This window comes from Rhincodon typus, chromosome 4 (assembly GCF_021869965.1).
Source record: "Rhincodon typus isolate 14 chromosome 4, sRhiTyp1.1, whole genome shotgun sequence".
Classification (NCBI taxonomy): domain Eukaryota; kingdom Metazoa; phylum Chordata; class Chondrichthyes; order Orectolobiformes; family Rhincodontidae; genus Rhincodon; species Rhincodon typus.
The window spans coordinates 62,867,454-62,894,288 of NC_063335.1; the positions used below are offsets into that span (position 1 = coordinate 62,867,454).

General features: G+C 40.4%; 1 pseudogene; it reads left to right on the forward strand.

Annotated features, from left to right (window-relative positions):
* The first annotated feature begins 23,079 nt into the window (after nt 1–23,079).
* LOC109935020 lies at nt 23,080–23,618 on the forward strand (annotated as a pseudogene).
* Nucleotides 23,619–26,835: the final 3,217 nt, after the last annotated feature.

Here is a 26,835-nt window from a genome sequence, read left to right on the forward strand (position 1 = left end):
AGGGTCCTTATGTGCCAGTCATTGAAGGCAAGCATGTAGGTGCAGCAGATGGTAAAGACTGGCCTTCATTGCAAGAGGATTTGATTGCAAGAGCAAGAATGTCTTTCTACAAATATACATAGCCTTGGTGAAACCACACCTAGAATACTGTTTAGTTTTGGTCTCCTTTCCTGAGGAAGGATGGTCTTGTTGTAGAGGAGTGGAGTGAAGCAAATGTTTACCAGGCTGATTCCTGGGATAGCAGGACTAAAGTATAAGGAGAGGTTGAATCTGCTAGGATTATATTTGCTGGGGTTCAGAATGAAGACAATCTCATAGAAACCTATAAAATTCTGACAAGACAAGACAGGGTACATGCGGGAAGGATGTTCCCGGTGGCAGGGGAGTCCAGAACTGGGGTCACAGTCCGAGGATATAGAGTAAACTACTTAGGACTGAGACGAGTTATAAAAATAGACTGGATCGGCTGGAAATGTTTTCACCGGAGCGTAGGAAGTTGCAGGGTGACATTATAGACGTTTATAAATTCATGAGAGGCATAGATAAGGTGACTAGCCAAGGTCTTTTTCCTAAGATGGAGAAGTTCAAAATTAGATGGCACATTTTTAAGGAGAGAGGAGAAAGATTTAAAAAGGACGCAATGGGCAAGTTTTTTTACAAAGATTGTGAAATGAACTGCTAGAGGAAGTAGTGGATGCAGATACAGTTACAACGTTTAAAAGACATTTGGATAAATACATAAATAGGAAAGGTTTGGAGGGATATGGGCCAAATGCAGGCAGGCAGGATTAGTTTAGTTTAGAAGCATTGTCGGCGTGGACTAGTTGAACCGAAGAGTCTGTTTCCATGCTATATGACTCTATAACTCTATGATTCTAGTTGCCCATGAGAGAAGGTGGTGGTGAGCTGCATTCCTGAATAGCTGAAGTCCTTGGTGTTGTTGAGGTCAGTGAATTAATTTTCAACAATATATCCTAGCAAACCACTAGCTTCAGTTTCACATCACACCCACATTACTCATCTGTCAAGAATCTCTATAAATTAGTCAATTGATATGACGTTGACATTTCACTATATCCTCACGCAGTTAGTATTCACACAACTCTCCCAGCTACATAAGTTGCATACACTGAGCTATTCAACCATGGCAGCCATATCACCCAGATTGCATGACTGTTACCCACAGAATTTCATCTCTGTTGCATCACAAGATAGTGCGTAATTTTAGAACTAGATATGGATGGATCTGGTGGCACATAGACTTCATACTTCCCTAAAGGTCTGGACTCCTTACAAATTACTCTTGTGTAAATTTGTTTCTTCTTATTGGAAAGATGCAATCAGATGAAGACTCACAATTAACATTTATTGGGTTAACTTTAATTTTGGGTGATAATGTATAATTGGTAATATTGATTAAACCACTCATTATTATAGCCCTCTTGATGTTTGAGAATTGGGAATCCCTATAGGCCAAATGAAACCAGCAGAAGTCAGAAATCTCCTTTAAATTCAGCGTTTGTGTTATCATTTGTCTATTTTGCTGTTTCTACCTAGCACTAATTTAGTTCCTTGCTTCTTGAACATAAACAGCACATCAAACAACTTTGCTCTGGAAGTTGTTTTTCAAGGGTGTCTTACTGTTAGCATTCTAATGTACACTTTTCTTGTGATCTTGAAAGTGTGCATCAGAAAGAGACTTATCAGGTCCTTTTGCTTTAATTTTGACTTGCTGCTGTCACTCTGCAGTATTCATGTTAGCAATGACAAGAATGGACACTTTCTTTGTAACTTGAATGTAATTTTAGCTTTATTCATTCATGGGATGGTGGTATTGCTGGTTGGGCCAGCATTTATTGCAATCCATAACTGCTTATGAGAAGGTGGTGGTGAGGTGTCTTCTTGAACTGCCGCTGCCCTTACAGTATATTCTTTGGAAGGGCATTCCAGGAATGTGACTTAGTGAAGGAACAATGACATAGTTCTAAGTCAGCATGGTGTGTGGCTTTTAGGGGATGTTCAAGTGGTGCTGTTTCCATGCATCTGTTGCCCTTGTCCTCCTAGATTGTAGTTGTCGTGAGTTTGGAAGATACTGTCTAAGAGTCTTGGCTGGTTACTGTAATGCATCTTGTAGATGGTACACACTGTTGTTACTGAGCTTTGGGGGTTAAAGAAATGATTGTTGAACATTGACAACAAGGTGCAGGGCTGGATGAACACAGCAGGCCAAGCTTTTCTGATGAAGGGTCTAGGCCCGAAACGTCAGCCTCTCTGCTCCTATGATGCTGCTTGGCCTGCTGTGTTCATCCAGCCCTGCACCTTGTTGTCTCGGATTCTCCAGCATCTGCAGTTCCTACTATCTCTCATTGTTGAACATTGGATGGAATGCAAATGAAGTGGACTGGTGTCAAGCTTTTTGTATATAGTGTTCCCTGCACTCAGCCAGCCAGGTGAAGAAAATCCATCTCACTTTTGACTTGTGCCTTTTAGATGGTTTTGAAAGACAGGATATAAGTTACTCACTGCAGAATTCTTAGCCTCCGATCTGTTCTTGTAACCTCAGCATTTGTATCATTGGTTCAGTTCTGTTTCTGGTTAACAATAATCACCAGGATATTGATTTTGAGGAATTCAATAATGGTAAAGCCATTTACTGTCAAGGGGAGATGGTTAGATTCTCACTTGTTGAAAATGGTCATTGCCTGGGAACTTGTGTAGCATAAATTTTCTTGCTACTTATCAGCCAAAGCCTAAAAGTTGACCAAGCCTTGCTGCAAATGGATATGGACTGAAGCACTTGGCTCTAGAACTCAAGTAGTTGCTGATTGTGCTTTGTATTCTACAATTATCAAACTTTGGCTGAAATAACAGCATTTTTATATTAACATAGACATTTTAGCTGAATGAAATGTCCCTAGGCACTGAACAGAAACATTCAAAAACAAGTTATGACGTTGAATCCCTTGGAAAAAACTAGGTCAGATGATCAAAAGCTTGGTCAACAACATTTAAGGGGCACAAGAAAGGAAAAAATTGAGGTGAAGAACTTTAGGGAGGGAATTCCAGAGCTCAGCACCAGGCAATTGAAGACCTGACAAATAGTGGCCAAGCATTTAAAATTGGGGATGCACAGTCTACTGGAACTGGAGGGCAAAGTTAATGTGGAAAGTCTTGGGGTGGAAGAGATTACAGGGATTACAGGGATTTGGGAAAAAAAAGGAAAATAATTTTAAAATTAAACAGCATTGTGGATTATAACAACAATATACATTAACTCCACCCACCTCTCCTGCCCTCATCCCCCATCCCTCCTGAAGTCACCCTAAACTACTTCCTTAGAAAACAGTTTGTACTCATTCCATGAAATGAGGATGTTTGCTCTATATTATACTGGAATTTTAGGACTGACAGTGCCATCTATTGATTTTAACTTAGGTTACAGTTGCCTTTTTCCTGGGCTTTTATAGACAACCAGCATAGGGCTAAGTAGTTTGAAAACTCATTTTAGCCCATGAATCAGTCAATTGCAATATAATTTCTGTAGCACATTTAAAGTAATGAAACATTCCAAATTAATGCACAGGAACATTATAAAACAAAGTAATGACTGAGTCACATAAGGAGACATATGAACTGATTAAAAAGCTTTGTGAAAATGTTAAGTTTTAAGGAGTGTCTTAAGGGAGGAGACCAAGGCAGACATGTGATTCTATAACTGGAGACCCGAGCCACCAATTTGGAGCAATTATAATTGGAGATGCACGAGAGGCAGAAGTGGAGAAGCATAAAACTTGAGGAGATTACTGAGATATGAAGGAAGGGAGACCAGAAAGGAATTTGAAAATTATAATTTAAAACTAAAGGCATTAGTTGATCAGGAGCTGATGTAGGTCAGCAAACAGAGATTTGATAAAGGAATGGCAAAGTCTAGAATGACCTCAAGATTAAGAAGGGGAATGTGTCAGCTATAGAGCTGTGGGATTGCCATGTCTGGATATAACAGAGTTTCAGCAACAGATAAGCTGAGGCAGGGGAAATCAGGTAATATTACAGCGGGCTTTTGACACAGTTGAGGTTGTAGAGACCAACGTCAGTACTGATCCCTGCAGTTGCTGTGGTGGTTCTAGACTCACTCTGATGTCATTTGTGATGACGGTAGTGGGGGAGCGGGGGTGGAGTGTGGGGTTGGTATCGTGCATGGGCTTTTCTGTGGCTATGGTTACTTGAGATTTTGGGTGGCTTTAAGAGAGATGTGGAAATTTGTGCTGCAGCCATGGGAAGACAAAAAGTTTGGCAGCTCCCAGCTATTGGGTTGATTTTGAAGCTGAGCTCCTAACTGTTTGTTTTAGCTTTTTGAACCAGAGATCTCAACCAGTTTGATTTTTCCTTTGAGCTGTCAGTGACTTTCAGCCTCTTAAACAAATTCAACTCATGAAGAAATCCTTATTTCATGTAGTTTGTGTATTTGAGGACATGACATAAATAGTCACTGAACTGCAATTTTTGAGAGTTCAGCACGTTTTGACCTATATCACATTTTGGTGTAGACAACCGGATTTCACAATTTAGGCACCAAACTTTAGAATTTCTTTTTTTTTAAGAGCGTAAGATATATGAACAGAAATAAGTTATTTTACGCCCTCAAGCCATTAGTGTTCAACTACATCATGACTGATCTACCTCAATGCCATTTTCTTGCACTTTCTTCATATCCCTTGACATCTTTAATATCAATCAAGACTTGTATTGAATATACTTAATGACTTAAACACCACAGACTTTTTATAGAGTTATAGAGTCATTGGGGTCTACAGCATGAAATCACGCCCTTCAGCCCAACTTACTCACGCTGCACAGTTTTCAAAATTTAAACTAGTCCCACTTGCCTGCGTTTGGTCCGTATCCCTCCAAACCTATCCCATCCATGTACCGGTCTAATTGTTTCTTAAATGACAAAATTATACTCGCCTCTACTATTGCATCTGGCAGCCCGTTCCTGACACTCATCACTTCCTGTATGAAAACATTGCCCACCTGGACCCTTTTGTATCTCTCCCTTCTCACCTTAAACCTATGCCTTTTGGAGTAGAGAATTCCAAAGATTCACCATCCTGTATGGAAAGCATCATTCTTGTTGTAACCTTGTCAAACTCTGAAAGAATTTTACATGTTTGAATGAGATCACCTCTCATTTTTCTAAACTCAAGGTAATAAAGGCCCAGTCTCCTCAATCTCTATTCGTAGAATATTCCATCTCCTGGGGATCAGTTTAGTGAACCTTAATTGCATTCCTCTATAGCAAAACTATGCTTCATTTGGTAAAATGATCAAAACTGTACACAATAACATTTCTGAAGAAGGGTCCAGACCTGAAACGTCAGCTTTCCTGCTCCTCTGATGCTGCTTGGCCTGCTGTGTTCATCCAGCTCTACACCTTGTTATCACAATATAACAGGCGTTGCCTAGTCAAGGTCATGCACAATTTAAATACGATCCTTTTACTCCTGTATTCAAATCTTCTTCCAGTAAAAATGAATATAACATTTGCTTTCCTAATGTCTTGCTGTACTTGCACGTTAGCTTTCAGTGACTTATAAACAAGGACACCTCAATCCCTTTTCGGACATCAACTCTTCACAATCTCTTGCCTTGTAAGAAATGGTACCTATTTCTCTTTTGACTGACAAAGTGGATTATATTTGATTACATCTGCCATGTCCTTACCAATTCACTTAGCCTAAATTCTTTTGAACAATCTTCGCTTTCTCTGCTTTCTCAATCCCACCCAGTTTTGTGTCATCAGTTGACTTGGAAATTTTACACTCCCAACATCTAACCTATTGATATAGATAATGAATGGCTGGGCTGAAGCACTGATCCTTGCAGTATCCCATGTGTCAGTATCTACCAAACTGAGAATGATTCATTTACTCCTTCTTTCTGTTTTCTGTCTGTTAACCATTTACAAACTCATGTCAGCACAATTTCTTAATCCCTTGGGCTCTAATCTTGTTTATTAACTTCTGTGTGGGACTTTTTCAAAAGCCATCTGAAAATTCAAATACACTACATCGACTGATTCCCCACTTATCTATTCTGCTAGTTACAACTTCAACCAACTCTAACAGGTTTGTAAGATATGATTTCTCCTTCATAAATCCATGGCAATTCTGCTCAAACATATCATTATTTTCTAATTGTTCAGTTATAATATTCTTTCTGTTAGATTCCGGCATTTTCCCAATCTTTTGGGTGATCAACAAGATCCAGATCAGTTACTTTTACCCTGTGGGTGTTAAAGATGATTTTGTTATAGTTAATCATCCTGAATAACTCTCAACATCTTTAATCATGTCTACAGAGACAGAAAAGTGTACAGCAGAAATGGACCATACAGCTGAGGAACTGAAATTGGCCACACCAGGAGACTGATATGGCTTCACCTCTAGCACAGGCACAGACTTTGAAGGATGAAGTTGAACATTAAAGCAGAGACAAAAGAGTTTCTAATGTGGAGATAGTAAACAACTGCAGGTGCTGGAATCAGAGACAGCACAGTGTGGAGCTGGAGGAACACAGCAGGTCAGGCACATCAGAGGAACAGGAAAGTTGACATTTCCGCTTGGGACCCTTCTTCAAAAATCTGAAGAAGGATCCCGATCCAAAACGCAAACTTTCCTGCTCCTCTGATGCTGCCTGACCTGCTGTGTTCCTCTAACTCCACACTGTGTTGTCTCAGAGTTTCCAATGCGTCCTCTCTGAATTCTGCTTATGTTTAGTGCCAATGGAATAGAGTCTCAAAACTAGAACTTTTGGGCATTTAATGTCCCTTTTCCTGAAACATGATGTTAGAAGCTTATCTTGGAATCAAATATGACATTGATGTTGAGAATAAATTAGTTTAACCTCAGCTTGTTGTCAGGAAGATGGATGGAATTTGAAACAGGGTCCAAAATGAATGGCATCAGTCTTTTCATATTTAATTAGAAGAAATATTTGCTTATCCAATACACATTGTCAGATAAGCAAGCTGTTTAGCAACAGTGCAGGGGTGAAAAGATGAATAGTAATATACAGTTGGATCCCATCAGCATAAATGTGAAAACTTATGCTGTGCTTTAGGTTGATGTCGCAAAGGGATGGAAAATCAATGAGAAATATGAATGGACCTTAGACAACGCCAGAGATAGCAGTGTGATGACAGGAAGACAGACCATTGTAAGCGATTCTCCAGCTACAATCAGACAGATGAGAATAGAACCAGGTTAAAATAGTCTCATCCAACTGGATAACAGTAATGAGGCACTGAATAAGGATGGTGTAGTCAACGACATCAAAGGCTGCAGACAGGTCTGGGAGATGAAGAGGAAACATTCATCTTTGTCAATCACAAAGGATGATATTTATGTCATTGATAAGAGATGTTTTGGCACTATGATAGTGTTATGGATTAGAAGGAACCTTGACCCTAACATTTTCTTATTTTAAAGGCAAATGTAAGCATCTATTCTAAATGCAATGCAACTGGTCAAACTACTCGATGTTACGCAAAACACAATTTAATTAAACACTGTAGTTAAAATACATCTAAAGAAGAAGGAATTTAGAATAACTGAACTCTATTGGAAACAATAGAATAATAGCTACAGTAACTATTACTAATTAACTGTTCCAATATAGTAACATCCCATAAACACACCCCTTGGCAAAAAAAAAGGAAAATTCAGACACAGATTCTCACATGTAGTTCTCTAATCCAGGAGGAAAAAAACATCAAGAGAAAATTCAGAGCGAGTAACAGCCAGGAGGCATTCACTGAAGCTTCCAACTCTTTTGAGACTCCAGTAGCTTCTTCTGAAAGCTAAACCTAAAAACTGAAAAGAAACTGGAGAGCCTGATCTGTGCGCACTGGCCACACCTAGGCTGTTTCCATTGTTCCAAATTAAACAAAAACCTTAGGGTCTCACAAGTTGTTTACTTTCTTAGAAACAGTTGATACCTCTGCCTTACAACCTTTCTTCAAAAAAATGGACAAAATGATCCCTCTTGAAAGCCACAGCATCATCACAATAGGATTGCCAAACCCGTTAGAGAAGATCAAACATGAAGTTCTGGGAAAGATGGAAATGGATTTTGGTGACAACATGCTCAAGAACTTTAAAGGAAAAAGGGAGGTTGGAGATGGATGTTTGCAAGGATGATGCTGTCAAGTGTTGATTTCTTTTACGGAGCAAATGTAAATTTCTACAGTCACAATGTACAATGGGTTTTCAGCTAAGTTGAGAGAAAGGTCCTGCAACGAGTTTAAGATCTAGCTTTGTATATTTAAATCAAACCAGCATTGCTGGCGTGACCAGCAGAGCTGCCTGAAAGCAGATAGTGCAGTATGACAGCTGTCATGCTATAATACTTTTCCAAAGATAATGTTTCCACTATTTAGTCTGATCTGAAGCACCATTGCAGTATTCCTTGTCAAGATTTGGCATGGTCTACTGAGTGCTACTCAGTTGTGCCACTGTAACTAGACAGCCCTTTCTTAATCACCAGCTATGTGGCAAGTCACTGCAAAGCAGGAACAAGGAGAAAATGAGCACAAAGAGAATGATGAAGATATAGGAGGAAATATAAACCATTCTTTCTACTTAGATTATCATGAAGAACTCAACTGAGTGTGATATCAGTAACAGCAGCTCTCATTCATTAACTGTCTCACAGCTTTCATTCTCTCTGTCCACTATTATATACCTGAGGTAAATAAGATGCTTGCTTATACCATTTGCAACTTGTTAATCAGAAGAGTGTGTGAGAGAAAGGTGGGCTGAAATGCAAGAATGAGGATTAGGTATAAGGATACCATCTTCATCAATAGTTTCAGCTCTGCCATTGGCTTCAGCAGTAGGCATCCCAATAATAGTCAACAACACCTCCTGAATAGGACTAAGAACTTGCAAGTGTACATATCTAGCATTGGTTAGCTCCTGCTGTTTCCAGTTGTGTGGTGCCTTGTCCTGTAGAACAGAGAGGATTGTGTCAGTTAAGAGTCATAGAATTTGTTGGGCTGATGTAGTTGGTTGAATGGCTGGCAGTGCGTGTATTCTGAGATGTGAGGGTTCCGTCAGTGTTAAAATTGGAGGTGGGAGATAAGGCATATGAATGTTGGGGATGAGGCCTGATTGATAGTGTTTACAGTTAGTGAGTGATACAGGTGTGATGATTTGAGCAGTGGCTGAGGTCAATGATATAATTGGTAGGATATGACGTTTGAAAATGCACAAAATTATCTTGACCAGTTGTGTATAGTATTTGAACATTTTAGGCAGCTGCATCCACAGATTCAACACTTGATGATGGCAACAACCTTGACCAGTTCCTGCTCCTACTTCCACTCAACTGAAGGACCTCCTTCCCCAACCTACAAGTGCTGGAGAACTCTTGATCCTTCCATCTCCTCCGCTATGACCAGTGCAAAGTTCAGAAGCTTTAGAACCTGTGTCTGTACTTCTTAAGCTTTTACTCATTCTTTTAAGTCAAATTCTCTTCAACTACAACTGCCAGCAAGTATTCCAGCCACAAGCCCCTTTATGATTTTCATGATAGTTTTAATCAATGTAGGCTAACTTTAAGTGGTGCTAGCCACTCACTATGTTGGCCCCCTGCTTTTGTGTCCAGCCAACGAACAGTACAGTTAGTGGATGTTTACATTTCAATGAACAAATTGCGATTCCCACGCTCATCCTTCGGAGCTATCCACTTTAGTCGCATATATAATAGTTCTGTATTCGTCTTGAATGTCTGTTCAGAAAACCATGCAACATACTCAGAGTACATTTTTCAAGTAGCATTCCGCCTTGAATTTGTCAACAAGCCTCATTCATGCAAAAGCATGCCAACAAAAACCAACCTTTTGTTTCCAAGGTGTTTTTTTTAAAATCACATCAATATTTTCAAGCAGAGATTACAGAACACTGTAAAATACAAATCTTCCAGAATTCAAAATATCAATAGATGTCTAAAATGAACTTTGTATACACAATCAAACAAATCAAACATCTTAACACTGTCAGATGATTATTTTAAGATTGCAATCAAAAACAAAAACTATTGTCCTACTTTCATGGAGTAAATGGTGAATTCAGAATCAGAAATCACCTACCAGATTGAGATATATAATTTATGACATCATTCTCCAAAGTTATTGATTAAAGCGTATTCATTGTGGCATAGGAAGGAGTTTAAGTCAGCTTAAAGCAAACAATTAAAAAATTGTTTTCTTACTGAATGAATTCATAAGAGAGATTGTCATGGTAACCATCCAACAGATGGTTCCTACTGAACAAAATTCACATTTTATCAGCAGAAGGCATTTGTTACCATTTCAGAATTGAATTACATATTTAACAGATATGTTCTAATTACATGTTCATCTTTATAACCATAAATATGCTGAAATGTCAATGTATCCCATGCCTTTTATTGGGAACATATCCAACAGCCTTATTTAAATTAAAATATATCATAAATACAAGTTCAGAAATTAATGTTAGTATTGGGATAATTATCTGAACACTTTGGTGACAGGAGCAATTATGTTGGGAATGCAGTGTAGTTCATTTTCCACTTGTTTATCACACAGGGCTAAATTGCTGTTTACACAATGTCATTTATGGATGTTTTTGATGTGAGGCATTTAAGTAATTAAATATACAATAGTTAATTAAGTGTAAGGCATACCTCATTCTTGGGCTCTTAAATTGTATATGTAAATTGGTGTATTATCAACCTCAGATAGACTAAAAAACAGAACAACCACCAATGCTGGAAATCTGAAACAAAAACAGGAATTGCTGGAAAATCCCAGCAGGTCTGGCAGCGTCTGCAGAAAGAAATCAGAGTTAACGTTTCAGGTCCACTCACCCTTCTTCAGAACTGATGGTAGGTAGGAAAAGATGGTTTTTATACAGAATATTGGGTGGGGAAAAGTAAATGAAAGGTGGAGATAGAGCCAAAGAGAGAGAAACACAGTTGAACAGACAAAAAAGTGGTTAAAGGTCAGACTGGGAGAATGAATAGCTGCTAATGGAGACTATTGGTGACTGACAATGGATAGTGTGTGACAGCAGTTTATGTGATGCCAAGGCCTGGTGTGTGGGGGGTTCGGGAAAGCATGGGGAAAGGTTCTCAAGCCCTAAAATTATTAAACTTGGTACTAAGACCAGAAGGCTGCAGGGTTCCCAAGTAGAAAATGAGGTACTGATCTTCCAGCTTGCACTAATTTTCGCTGGAGCACTGTAGCAAGCCTGATGCAGAGATTTTGGCTAGGGAACACGGTGGTATGTTGAAATGGCAAACAACTGGAAACTTGGGGTCTTTTTATGCAGACAGAACATAGATGTTCTGCAAAGCAGTCATCCAGTCAGCTCTTAGTTTCCCCATTGTAGAGGAGACCACATTGTCAGCAGCGAATGCAGTAGACTAGATTGAATGAAGTGCAGGTAAAGAGCTGCTTCACCTGGAAGGTGTGTTTGGGCCCTTGGATAGCGAGGAGGGAGGAAGTAAATGGGCAGGTGTTACACCTTCTGTGAATGCAGGGAAAGATGCCTTAAGGGTCTGATGAAGGGTCTAGGCCCGAAACGTCAGCCTCTCTGCTCCTATGATGCTGCTTGACCTGCTGTGTTCATCCAGCCCTGCACCTTGTTGTCTAGTATCCTAGTGAACCTTCTCTGAACTGCTTCCAATGAAATAATATCTTTCCTTAAATAAGGGGACCAAAACTGCTCCACTTGTGGACCCAACAGCATCTTGTATAGTTGTAATAGGACTTCCCTACTCTTATACTCTGACCCCTTGAAATGACGGCCAACAATCCATTAGCCTTCCTGATTACTTGTTACGCTTGTGCGCTAGATTTCTGTGCTTCATGCACAAATACCTCCAAGTCCCTTTGTCCTGCAATACTTCTCCATTTAAATAAAACTATGCTTTTTTGTTCTCCCAAAATGAACAACTTCACATTTTCTCACATTATTTTCCATTTGTCAACTTCTTGCTTACTGACTTAATCTAACAATATTTTTCTGTAAATAGTTTGTTACCCTTCTCGCAACCCGCTTTTCCATTTATTATTGTGTCATCTGCAAATTTGACTACAATATATTTGCTCCTTTCCTCCAAGTCATTTAATATGTATTATAAACAACTGCGGTCCCAGCACTGATTCATGGAACCCCTTGGTCACAGCTCACCAACCTGAAGAATAATCCCTTATCCCCAATCACTGTTTCCTGCCCATTAGCAAATTTTCTATCTATGCTAACATGTTACTTACAATACAGTGAGCTCCTATCTTACGACAACATTTCATGAGGTACCCTGTTGAATGCCTTCTGGAATTCCAAATACAACACATCCCCTCCATCCACTCTTGTTGAGGTTCCCTCAAGAAACTTTAATCAAATAGACACAACCTCCCTTTCATGAAACCAAGCTGACTGCTTGATTAGATTATGATTTTCCAAATGCACTAGTATTAGTTCAATAATTCGTTCCAATACTTTTTCAACAATTCCCACTTTTTGTCCCCCTTCCTATTTTTGAATATGGATGTCACACAGGCACTTTTCCAGTCATCTGGTACTTATCCAGAATCCCAGGATTTTTAGAAAATTATAAGCAAAAGATCCACTATCTCTATAGCTATTTCTTTTTTAGGATCCTTGGATGAAATCCATCAGCGTCAGGGGTTTTTTCTGCCTTTAGGTACATTATTTTGTCTAATACTACTTCTCTAATGATGGTGATGGTACTTAATTTCTCCCCCATATTCAGTAGTATTAATGGGAGTTTTGAAGGATCTTCCACCATAAGGATAATGCAAAATATCAGTTTAACTCCTCCATTTATTTCCTTGTTTCCCTATAACCTTCTTCCAGATTCATTTTCTAAGAAACCTACGTTCACTTTGATTCCTGCCTTAATTGGTATATATTTAAAGAATTTCTTATTGTTAGTTTTTATGTTCTTCGCTAACTTGTCCTTGTGGTTTATTGTTTCTGTTTTCAATATCTTTTTATTCCTCTTCTGCTGGATTTTCGATTTATTCCAGTCTTTGGGACTATCAATCACTTTCACCTCCTCATGTGCTTTCTCTTTCCACTTAATGTTCTCCTTAACTTCCTTGCTTAGCTTTGATTTGTTTGTCCCTCTGTGAGTCTTTCTTCCTTACTGGAATATATTTTTGTTGAGTGTCATGAATTACCTCCTTAAATGCCTGTCACTGCTTGCTTTCTGTCATTCTTGCTAATCTATCCACATAGTTCACTTTAGCTAACACTATCTTCATTTCATTGTAATTTTCTTTATTTAAGTTAAATGCAGTTGTTTCTGATCCAAGTTTTTCACCCTCAAACAAAATATTAAATTCTATCATGTTATAATCGCTACTTCCTAGGGGATATTTTACTCTGATGTCATTATGAGGATCGTTTGGACAAGTTGGGCCTGTTTCCACTGTGTTTAGAAGAGATGATCTGATTGAAGCATATAATTCCTTGACAAGTGGACATGGAAAGGATGTTTCTTCTTGTTGTTCAGATGTTTTATCTTGTATTTCAGCCCAAATCTAAGGGGCACAGTACTAAAATTAGGACTCACCCTTTTACAGACAGAGATGAACACATTATTTTTCTCTCAGATAGTTGTACAACTTTGGAATGCTTTGTCTCAGAAGCCAATGCTTTAGCGTTATTCAAACATTTTAAGACAGAAGGGGCTAAATTCTTGTTAGCCAGCATTAACTTCTAGAGTTATGGAGGGTAGATGGGAGTGTGGAAATGTAAATACAAGCTGATTAATCATGAGCTTATAGAATGGTGAATCAGGCTAAGAGGCTGAATGGTTATTCTGATCTTATTTGTATATGTAAGTGTAAGAATATCACTCACAGTTTTTTAAAAAATTATAAATTAGTGCGTGGTGCATCAGCCTTCCTTGCTTTGTACAGGTTTGTCAGCTAGCTCCTGATCATTCTTTCCCTTTCATCCTTTTACTGTGGCATGACTTAATCATACTGGACTGAAATGTATGTATATTTGGCTAAGTTCAGGTTGACATGGGGTTTTTGGAAGGTTTTTTGCTACAAGACATATAGAATCTAAAAGGATTATAGTGAGTTCTCTCACATATCTTACCAAAAACATCTCAATAGCTACCTTCCCTGACCCTATAGTATCCCTCATATCCAACTCTAGCCCTGCTTATCATATGCCATTTCCAGAACAATTCACTACTTGTTGATATCCTGATTTAATTGGCAAACTTGAGTGTGCATCATCTTTGAAAGCTTGTTGTGCACCTGAACACGTACTTCATTCTAGAGCTGTTATGCATGCTCCTGCATTTGCCCTAGACATGGCAGATGCGGGAAATCAGCAGCCTAATTTGTGGCAGGATCTCAGAAGTCTTGCTGGACTGGTTGGTGTAAAAGAGGTCTGTCCCAAGATTGATACCCAGGTTAAAGCAGTCACAGGTGTCTGGAGGAATGTACAGCACAGTAGGAATGATCTTTTCCACTCTCCTATCATACGTGTAACCATCATCTCTCAGATATCTCACATTCATTCTATCTCTGCCACTGTACCCACCACACAACCAGGCTCATGCTCTGCCAACATTCATTATTGCCTGCACTATTCCCTCACTCACTGTCAGCCACCACAACACCACTAACATTCCATGTCCTCTACCCTATCTATTCACTCATTTCGGATGCCTCTGCATCAAAAGTAACAGCTGTGCCACCCACATTTTTACACTCCTCGGCCTTGTTCTAATTCTAGGAGGGAACAGCCCCCAATGGAGCTGACAGATGAGATGGGTGGTGGGCTATGTGCCATTTGGCTTCTCACCCATTGTGTGGAGAGAATCCTGACTGATGTCCTTGAATTTCTACACTGGGACTCCCTGACATAAAATTAATCCCCTTGACTTGACTGAGGCCTGCTGACAACCATGACCAGCTTCCTGCCTTTGTGTTTGCACTAAATAGCACAGCAAAACAGAAGTAATATGAGCCTGGTATCTCTAGCTGAGAGGACAAAGCACACCAAGGCAAGGCAAGGATCCTGTGAGCATCCAAACATGTTCAGAGTGAATGATCACAATGACAACAAAGAGCCAAGAAATGCACAATAATCCATTTAATTGACAACTTGTTGCTGTGATTGGCCTTGCTGCTTGTCAAAAACATAAAATATAGTATGAGATGCTCCTGACATTGAGATAAGCATCATGGACCTCTCTTATGATTCTGCCACAAATTGCACCATTGTCCCTGCCACTCAGACCCTGCTAGCATTTTCCTGAAGTTTCTCACTCACCCAAGTACTTCAGCTAGTATTATTACATTACTTCACAGCAGCATTTTTCCCGTTGCATATTATGCTTCAAATAATCCCAGAGTAATGTGGAACAGGAAATGTTAATATATTTAGGTCATGTGCTATTATTATAGTAGTGATTGTGCAAGCTTGTCTCCTAAAGGTGTACTGACGTACTGACTGTGAAACATATCAAAACTATCCGTGGGGAAAATGTAATGCTGGTTAATAAAAAATGAAGGCACTATATGTTCAACCACTTGAAATTTCTGGTTGATTTTGTAAAGATGCAGGTATTGAAGTCTCACTGGAGGTGCCCAAGCAGAGCATCCAATCTAGTTAATGACACTGAGGAACCATTGTGCTGCAGAACAGAAAGAGTCTGATATGAATGAGGGTAGGCTGCAGATAACAAGTACCTGTGAATAATTCATTGTTGAATGTGAATTGTGGGTGGCATTAAGCTGAAGGCTCACTTTTGGCCATAAATGCCTTAATATGGCCCTATTCTTAACAGAATAAAACAGCAGCACCAACAACACAGCACTCTATCAGAGTTAGTAAGAAATGCTGGAGTCAGAGATAACCCATCTCTGAAGAAGGGTCCCGACCCGAAATGTCAGCTTTCCTGCTCATCTGATACTGCCTGGCCTGCTGTGCTCCTCCAGCTCCACACTCTATCAGAGTATCTGATTCAATCATGAACGTAAATATCAGGTGAGGATTGAATGCTCAACCTTTGAACACAGCTGAACCAAACAGACAATGTTGTGCAATCCTCTCACTGTCAAAACAAGTGATCAGATTACAATTCAAAAAACTGGTCAATCCTGTATTTAGAGCTATGAACAATCATCTATAATATGGAGAGAGATAGTAGGAACTGCAGATGCTGGAGAATCTGAGATACCAAAGTGTAGAGCTGGATAAACACAGCAGGTCAAGCAGCATCAGAGGAGCAGGAAGGCTGACGTTTCGGGCCTAGACCTTCCTGCTCCTCTGATGCTGCTTGGCCTGCTGTGTTCATCCAGCTCTATACCTTGGTATCTATAATATGGATGCACTTTATAATCAGAATATTTTGATTATTTGTATCATATATCTTAGTTTTTGGAATCTTTCCAATGTGCAGACATAGTGAATTTTTCAGTCCTGTGATACTGCTGCATATCTTGTAAAAAAATTTTCTCCCCTTTTGGGATTACAAGAATCTGTGATATGTTTATAGACTGAAAATTATCAGCTGTGACAGCTTCAATTTGATTTCCTATGTTTGTTGAGACATTTATATAAACAATAACAGATTTCTGGTTGACTTTACAGAACTGCCATAACAGGAAAGGCTGCTGCCAGGCTGCATTGTAGGAAGTTGTTACTGGTGTGAGCCACATGATGTCAGCTCTTAAAAATCACACCTCCTCAAAATTTGATTTGAAGTATTCATGCTTCAGGAAATCTAAAACAGATTAATTTAAACCAAAAAATGGAGAAAATACACAGTTATCCAACTGAGTTGTCAAATAGAATTTTAATATTTGAAGGTAAGGTAAAGAAGTCACCATCCTCTTTCCCTCCCCTTCATTGTCCATCTTCCACAGGGACCGTTCCCTCCGGGACACCCTGGTCCACACTTCCTTCATCCCCAACACACCCCCACAGCCCTACAGCACCTTCCCCTGTGACCGGGAGAAGGTGCAACACCTGCCCATTTACCTCCTCCCTCCCCACTATCCAAGGGCCCAAACAAACCTTCCAGGTGAAGCAACACTTCACCTGCACTTCCCAGAATCTAGTCTACTGCACTCGCTGCTCACAATGTGGTCTCCTCTATCTTGGTGAAACGAAGCATAGACTGGGTGACCGCTTCGCAGATATCTACATTCTGCTCACAAAAAAGACCCTTAACTACTAATGTTGGCCACCACCATACTCCCTGGCCAACGTCTCTGTCTCTGTCTTGCTTCAGTGTTCCAGCGAAGCTCAAAGCAAGCTAGAAGAACAACACATCATTTTCCACTTGGGGACCCTGCAGCCCTCCGGACTCAATATCGAGTTCAATAATTTTATGGCCTAAACTCTCCCATGTCCCAGCCTCCTACCCCACACACCAGGCCTTGTTATTATATAGCCTGCCATTACACAACACCTGTTTTTAGGATCTAACAGTCCCCATTAAAAACTATTCACCCTCCCAGCCAGATCGATATCAATTCCTTTGTCTGTCCAACTGCTCTTCTCTCTCTTTAGGGTCTATCCTACTGTTTACTCCCTACCCCACCCCATCCCTATTTTCTGCATATAACCTGAAGTTTTCCCAGCCACTATCAGTTCTGAGGATGGGTCACTGGACCCAAAACATTACCTCTGATTTTTTCTCCACAGATGCTGCCAGACAAATTCACTTGGTAGTTGGGGAGGCTTGAGCAGTATTGGTATTGATTTCAAGAGGTCTACAATTGAGCAGAGATGTACTCCTGAGGTTGTATAAGGCTCTAGTCAGAATGCATTGGAATATTGTGATCAATTTTGGGCTCTGTGTCTGAGGAAGGGTGTGCTTGTCTTAGAGAGGTCCAGAGGAGTTTCATAAGAATGATTCGAGGGATGAATCGCTTGTCAGCAAAGGAGCAGTTCTGTACACAATGGTGTTTAGAAGAATAAGGGAGGATCTCATTGAGGAGTACTCTGGGTTTGTATGCGATAGTGTTTAGAAAAATAAAGGGCAATCTGATTAAAACATAGAATACTGAGAGGCCTGGATAGAATGGACATGGAGAAGATTTTTCCAATTATAGGAGAAGCTAGGACCTGGGAGCACAACCTCAGGGTGAGGGGACTACCCCTTAGAACCGAGATGAGGAGAAATTTCTTCAGTCAGATGGTGGTAAATCTGTGGAACTCATTGCTGCAGAGGGCTGTGGAAGCCAAGCCATTGTTTTTACGACAGAGATAGATAGGTACTTGATTAGTAAGGGAATCAAGGGTTACAGGGAGAAGGCAGTGGGGTTGAGAAACATATCAGCCATGATTGAATGGCAGAGCAGAATTGTTGGAATGAATGGCCTAATTCTGCACCTAAGTAAAAACTGAAAAAACTGCAGATGCTGTAAATCATAAACATAAACAGAAGTTGCTGGAAAAGCTCAGCAGTTTTGGCAGCATCTGTGGAGAGAAATCAGATTTAACATTTCGGGTCCAGCGACCTGAGGAAGGGTCGCTGGACCCGAAACATTAACTCTGATTTCTCTCCACAGACGCTGCCAGACCTGCTGAGCTTTTCCAACAATTTCTGTTTTTAATCCTGCTTCTTCATGGTCTTATCAACAAATAGGTGGCAAGGCATTGTAATCACCATTGCATTAACCCATTCATTGCAGACATCTGAACTTAGTAGTTAAATGTCATTTGTCCATGACTTGTGAATTATTAATGTCAAATAGGCACTCTGAGGCAACTCACCAGTTAAAAACAGTGAGACATTTGCTGGCTCCTACACTACACAGGCCAACTGCATTTATCTGAGGCAGGCAATTGGTGATTGACTGGTAGAATCTTTTTAGACCAAGGGAAGTAACTCCACAGAGATTATCCATTTTAGTACTGGCACATTACAAAATTTGTTAATTTTACCCAGTAATTTCATGTCCTTTCTTTAAAAAGTAGTGCACTCCATACATGAAGAGATACTGTATAGAAACATTTTCTCTTAATTCCCCAACATTCTTGTATTCACACCTGGACTTTTCATGGAGATTTTCCCAATTTCCTGTCATAACTTTTGAGTACTTTGCAGAAGCCTGGTGAAATGATATAGATTGTTACCCTACCCTGTCAAACACCAGGCGTGACAGTGAAATTAATGTCGGTGGAGAAGAAGGAAGATTGGAATGGAAATCCTGTCAGAGAGAGGAACAGAACTTCTTCAAGTTGAGGGAATGCCTAGAAGAGATGTGCAGTGAGTTAAATACTAAATAAAAACTAAAAGAACCACGGACACTGTAAATTAGGAGCAAAAACTAAGTGAGGCAGAAACTCGGGAAACCCCAGCAGCAGATATTTTGCCTGAGTTTTACCAGCACTCACTGACCATCTTCTCTTGCAGTTTTAGTATCTGCTCTTTAATTTCAGGGAGGGTACTTTGGATGACAGTTGATTAATTGATACAACTAGCTGTGCCAAACCTGAGCTCCACCAGTGATAGAGGGATTGCATTTGGGTAGGGCTGTCAAATATAGCTTTGCAATTTGTAGATTTGGCTTGGTTTATCTAATTATATTTTATTCATTCACAGGATAAGAGTATCACTGGCTAGATCAGCACTTATTGCCCATTGGGCAGTTAAGAGTCAATTACATTGCTGTGTGTCTGTAGTCACATGTAGGCCAGACCAAGTAAGGATGGCAGCTTCCTTCCCTAAAGGACATTAATGAACTAGATGTGTTTGACTGACAATTGACAATGGTTTTGTGGTCATCATTAGACTCCTAATTCTAGATTTTTATTGAAATCAAATTGCATCTTCTGCCATAGTGGGATTTGAACCCAGTTCCACAGAATATTGGCTGGGTCTCTGGATTAACAGTCCAGTGATAATACTTTTGAGGATTATATTTCTGACTGTGCAAATCATGTTCAACTGGATCATTGATCCTTGGATAATGAGGCGAATAAATCGTGTGATCAGCACTCCATTTCACACACATAGCCTGGAATGGCTTACAAATAAATTGTGGACCAGTGTCCTTAGTGATGTCTCTAGTTGTGCTGAATTAAGTAAAGGCAGAGCTTAGAGGAAATGTGACAATTGAGCTTGAAGTATTGTGCAGTTGCCAAAAAATTGGGTACTTGATAAATTTCTCAAAAATAAGATGATACTCGTTTCTAAATGTTTGGTAACAAGAAGTTAAAGAGACTTACACATCTTCAAAAATTATTCTTGTCTTGACGAGTTGGCATGGCTTTCTGAATCTTTTCACTTCAATCAAAACATATGCCCACCCTGAAATAAATAGAACCAGAAAGGTTCATCTCTGAAACTCTGATGTGGCATTTCTGACTTTTGAATACAAATTTTTCATTTTGTGCCAAGTGCAAAGTGGGTTCATTCTTGCTTTGTTTTTCCTATCGTAGCAATTTCATCAGCAATAAAAATGAGATTACCTTTCTGTTGAAGGGTCTAGGCCCAAAACATCAGCCTTCCTGTTCCTATGATGCTGCTTGGCCTGCTGTGTTCATCCAGCTCTACACCTTGTTATCTCGGCAATAAAAATGAATCCAGTTGTAATGGATGCAATTTAGTTAGCTTGAAAGACATCCTCGTTAACACACAACCCAAAGGGAATTTTGCAAAAATAGTATCATCCAAATGGGTACAGAATGCAGGGAGCTCTTGGGGCTCCTATGCAAGATATAATGATACTGACCAGTAACCATGTTTGATATTGCTCTTTGAGAAGAATTTTGCATCTGCAAATCTCAGACTTAGTTGTTCCAAAGTTGGTATTTTATAAGAGTAGGTATGGTGATCTGTCTTTTATAGCTATTGCGGTCTTTGGATTGTAGAGACACCTTCAGTGCTGTTAGGAAGGGAGTTGGAACAAGCAACAGTAAAGGACCAGTGATATACTTCCAAGTCAGGTTGGTGTCAAGCTTGGAGGGAAATTTATAGGTAGTGGTGGTTCCATGCATATGCTGCCCTTGTCCCTTTAGATGACAGAGATCACATTTTCAGACAGTCCTTTAGAAGAAGCCTTGGTGAGTTACTGCAATGTATCTTGTAAATGGTATGCACTGCTGCTGCGCATCAGGATGAACCATTGAACCTAGAACTATAGAAACATTACAACACAGAAAAGCAAATTCAGCACATCATGGCTGTACTGGCTAAATAAACTAGCCATCCATTCTAATCCTATTTTCTACCACCTGGTCTGAACTCTTGTAGGTTACAGTGTTTCAGTTGCAGTCCAAGGTTGCTTTTAAATGAAATGGCATTTATGACTCAACCACCAACTGGGCAACAACATTCAGTTAACATACATACAGTTAACAATATACAGTTAACATTCAGTGTGAAAAAGATTTTTCCTCATTCCCCTCTAAACTTTCTACTCATCACCTTAAATCTCTGACAGCTTGCAATTGACTTCTCCACTAGGAAAGACAAATCTTTTCTGTCCACCAAGTCCTACATTATTTTTGACACCTCAATTAATTCACCCGTTAGCCTCCTCCATTCTAAGGAAAATGACCCTACTATCCAATCTTTCCTCGTAGCTGCAATTTTCAAGTCCTGGCAAAATTCTTGAAAATCTCCCCTGTACTTATCTACTGCTCCACCTTTAGGGACCTATGGATGTGAACTCAAAGATTTCCGTTGCCCTCTACTCCTCTTGATACCCTCCTGTTTATTGTGCATTCCCATGCATTGTTTGACTTCCTGAAATATATGTCTTCGTACTTCTCAGGATACTTGACAGTGTACATTAAACCTTTCCTCTTTGCTTTTGATCTGGTACACAATCTGGTCACTGAGTTTCCTTAAACAAATTAAAGCAGCCTTTTAACAGTGTGATAAATTTCTGGAGATAATGAAGACCACAAAGAGTCAAAGTGAGCTATGTGTTACATGCAAGAAATGTTCAAAGCCACATATGTCTTGCACATGGCTGAATGAGGAATAGGGCAAACAATCATAGATCATGTAAATTAGATGGCTCAAGTATGAAGCATGAAGCTGCATCCGAAAATGGGAACCAGGACCTTCAGCACCATTGAGCAGCGTACAACAAGAGAGTTTACCAAAAGTATTTTATCTACTGTAGGTGGTTGAATGTCAATGCCAGAGACATCTTTGCATGAATTAGAATGGCATCACCATCATCTGCCACCTCTTGCAGGGAAATCTGCAGCCGTGCAGCTTGGAATAAAGTACTCTAATTGTAAAACCAAAGATCACAGTGAGAGTCAACTTCCTCCCCAGTGGCTCCTTTTAAACCTCAAATGCATACTGCAATCATTCACCACAAGTGTATTCATGAGTTCATGGATACCTGTCTCAGGAAACATATCCTCTTGGATTTGCTAAGCAAATCTTAGCAAGGATGAGATGGATCAGCTATAGTTCTCCTCAGAGGAGGACAAAAGGGAGTTTGGCAGATAAACTGAGGGAGGTGAAGCTGATACTGCTGCTGTTGAAGAAGCCAGGAAAATAGTGAGATGGACAGACAGGTCTGTGAGAACCTCATACCACTTAGATTTGAGACGGAATGATTTTATGCTAACATCCGTGGACATCCATGACTAGGAGTCAACTGTGGTTGAGAGACATTCTTGCCCTGAAGGGCATTGGCTATTATTAATGTTTAGACTTTATTCTCCTTTCTTTGACACTCAAAGTTATTTTGTTAACTTTGCTGCAATGACCTCCTAAATGTTTTCCATACCAGAGCATAAGTATGGAGTTATGCAAAAATCCACTGGGGCTGCGTCTCTATTCCTTGAACATCAGTGACCAAATGGTATTCATCTATTGCAAAGATATGGAAGGCCTATACAATGCTGAATGACTCTCTAAGCCCACATACGTGACTTAAAATTGTACTTCACAAAGTTCATAGAGACTGGCAGCCTCAGTGTTCTGGTGATAGTGCCATGTACTGGACATGTAATCACCTATAGTCTCAGCGCCCATTGGAGTTCTCGGAAAATGGTTTGCTATTCATTAGACCAAGAGAACACAATTAAATCGTGCAAGGCTAGTGTCTGGAACTTGAGAGTATGCTTCAAGAATACGCATGAGCCTGCCCAGAATGTCAAAGACATGCATATTGCAAAGTGACAAAGTTCCTAAAAAATGTTGTGATCAAGAGGTAGTGTGTCCCTTTCTGACATTAAATGGTGGAGATGGCAGGTGTTCTCAAACTAAGGCCTGGTGATGTTCTTGCTGCACACGCTAAAAAATGCAATGCTGAACGCAAAGGTCTGGATGTGGATACTCCAGTGATTGATCATACCCAATTGAATAAGGGATCTAACAGAACTACTGTACCCCTAGTCTTATCAAGCCATACGTGATATCACCATGCCCCCACATAGAGGTGATCCTCACTGGAAAAAAAGATTCTTCCAAAACCCAAGGTGGATATTGTTCAGAAGCAAAAGGTTTCCTAGAAAAAGCTAAAGAAGTAGAAGCTTATGGCACAGCATCAGATTTTACTCATTTATAAGCAACCTTTGTATATCTAATTAAACTATTGGAACCCATAAGTAAAACAAATTAGAGAAACAAAACCAATCTGAAGCCTTAACATATAGAAAGAAACTACACTACCCTAATGTCATACAAAGTGCTATATTTGTGAAAAGTGCTTTGGTTCTCCACAACATCCATACCTGAGCACCCAAAATGATTAAGGCTTTTGAATCTTTCTTCTGCTGCTACTACATCAGAGTGCTATCTCAATGGCCACAGCTAAACTCAAGGAAGTCTATTGGCTGCTCTGCCAGCTTGCCTCGGATGGCTTTGGATGTATCCACTGGTGGTATGGATCCTGAAGATCTCTGGCTTGCTAGGATCTCCTGCACAGGTGCAGATGTATCCACCTTGGACTAACCTGATAGAGACGATTGGCTCTTGGCAGAGGGGAGACAGAGAGACAAGGAAACTCTCAAGTCTTCTAGGATGACAATCCCAAAGTGGCTGTCCCTCCTCCTCCCTGTGCACTCTGACACCATCCTGCCCCTTCAGGGGATGGGCATCTGTAGTGTTCTGAATGATTTGTATTTCTGTTAGTCAAAGAGTGAGTGGGGTAAAAGATAATAATATGTTCTATTATTCGTGTGCCTGAGATACCTCTGAGGTGTCTGAAGCCACCTTCTGTGGTTGTGTCCTTGTCCAATGCACCCATTTGGGAACAATAGATCAGATGTATATGTTCTCCTAGTTGAGATAAAGTTTCAGTGGTCTGATGGTGCATGAGCTGCTGAGTGTTGTAGTTCCTTTATTACTTTAAATGTGAACCCTGGTAGATAGTGGGAGTCAGCACCACTTCTTGATGCAAGAAGTATAATATTGGTTGCTCCAGTTAAGCGTTACATAAAAACATAGAAAATAGAAGCAGGAACAGGCCATTTGACTTTTTGAGTCTGCTTGGCCATTCATTATAACCATGAATGATCATCCGAATAAATACCCTGTTCCCATTTTCTCCACATATCCTTTGTTCACTTTAGCCCTAAGAAGAATATCTGACTCCTTCTTGAAAGTTTTGGCCTCAACCACTTTCTGTAGCAAAGAATTCCACAGGCATGAAGAAATCTCTCCTCACCTTAGTTCTAAATGGCTTACCCTATATTCTGAAATTGCTATCCCTGATTTTGGGCTCCCTGATCATCAGGAATATCCTTCCTGCATTTACCCCGCCTAGTCATATTAGGATTTCATAGGCTTCTACAAGAGCCCTGTTAAGTAATCATGATCAAAAAGGCAGATGCTGTAGCAGGATTGCATCTCTTGATGAGCAATTTCATTACGCTCATGATCCAGGTTAATAGTATTATAGTCCGTTTAGCCTGCAAAATAAAAACTAAAAATCATTGCCACCCCCTTAAACCATCAATTTTATGTAGCTGCCCCTCAATTCAGGCATAACGCCCATCATCAGACCCCTGCACAAACCTCTCACTCCAGGCATAAAGCCCATCAGCCCCCTGCCCACCACCAGCTCTCAGGTGGTCAGCCCTTGGCTATCCCCAGCCCTCCATGTATAAAGCCTGTCAGTCTGCCCACCACCAGCTTTCTAGGTTTAAAGCCGTTCATCAGTCTCTGGGGTGCCCCCAGCTCTCCAGGCTTAAAGCCTACCAATAATCCTTTGGCTGCCCCCAGCTCATCAGGCATAAAGCCCATCATCAGTCCTCTGTTGAACACCAAAGATTCCAGGTATAAAGCCCATTCCCGGCTGTCCCCAGTTCTCCAGGCAGCATGGTGGTTCAGTGGTTAGCACTGATGCCTCAAAGCACCAGGGACCTAGGTTCAATACCAACCTCAGGAGACTGTCTGTGTGGAGTTTGCACATTCTTCCCATGGCTGTGTGTGTTTCCTACCACAGTCCAAAAATATGCAGGATAGGTGGATTGGCTGTGCTAAATTGACCATAGTGTCTGGGGATGTGTATGTTAGATGGATTGGCTGTGAGTAATATGAGGATAAGTTACTGAGGTGAGTCTGGGTGGGATGCTCTTTGGAGAGTTGGTTTGGGCCAAATGGCCTGTTTCTACATTTTAGGGACTCTGATAATGGCATGTTGTAAACCATTTTTGACCAGCACATGACACCTAAGCAGCATCAATTGAATTTATATGAAATGATTTCAGTAAAAATGTAGCTCTGCTGTGTAAATTGCTGCTTTATGATTTTGTCAGCACAATGTTGTGTCATCCAGCAAATGGAGGTCCTGAACTTTTGCCTATCAAACTGACACTGATTCCACCTACCCTGGATGTTGTTCCAGCCATTCTACAGTAGCATTTTGCATCCAGAGCAGGGAAAAAGATATATTGTGGCGGATATAATCAGCGCCAGGCCCTGCCTGGCTGCCAGGTGTGGACCCAGAGTCTGCATGTCCCCATTACCTCACACTACCCCAAGAGTCCACTTCAACCCAACTACTCCTCAATGTGGAAACCCACCTAATTGAAATTCATCTACAACTGTCTTCCCTGTCCCCCGAATCCCAGCATTACAGCCAGAGTTTGCACTTGCCCTGTGAAGGCCATGGTGGTTGGCACAGTAAATATACATTCCTCCCATGTCCTCTGGTGTTGTTCTGCATTCCCCCTGCCCACCATTCACCTTGAGAACCCACCACATTTCCCCTTCCACCTTCCTCAGCTTGGCTCCACGACCCTTTGATCCCCCACTGCCTGTCCCCATTCCCAACCCCTTCTGAAACTACAGATGGATATCTAGACCGAAACCACACAAGACCTTTGTCACCCCCCCCACCGCCAACTTTGACAAATAGTCCCTAAACATGACCTACCTTGACTGATATGTTTGCATCTCACCTACTATGTGCAATTGTCCTGACTAATTGTACTGAAGTCTTGGAGTGGGCTTAACTATAAAAGCTTCTGATTCAGAAACAAGAGCGGCACACTGGGCTAAGCTTAAACAATGAAAGGAAAAATGAAGTTGAGAAAAAGCAGTATGGACAGAAGGTGGACACCTTAAGAGGTGATACACTGAAAGAGTAAGAATAGAAATTTGAGAGATCAAGGATTATGACCACCAGAAGAGACTCCAAATTTTTCATTTTTATGAGTAAATAATAGACTCTCATTTGTGTAAAATGTAATCAATCACTGAGGTTTTATTGCCTGTTACAGTTGTAAACCATATGGTTCTGTATATTGGGACAAGGTGCAGGGCTGGATGAACACAGCAGGCCAAGCAGCATCATAG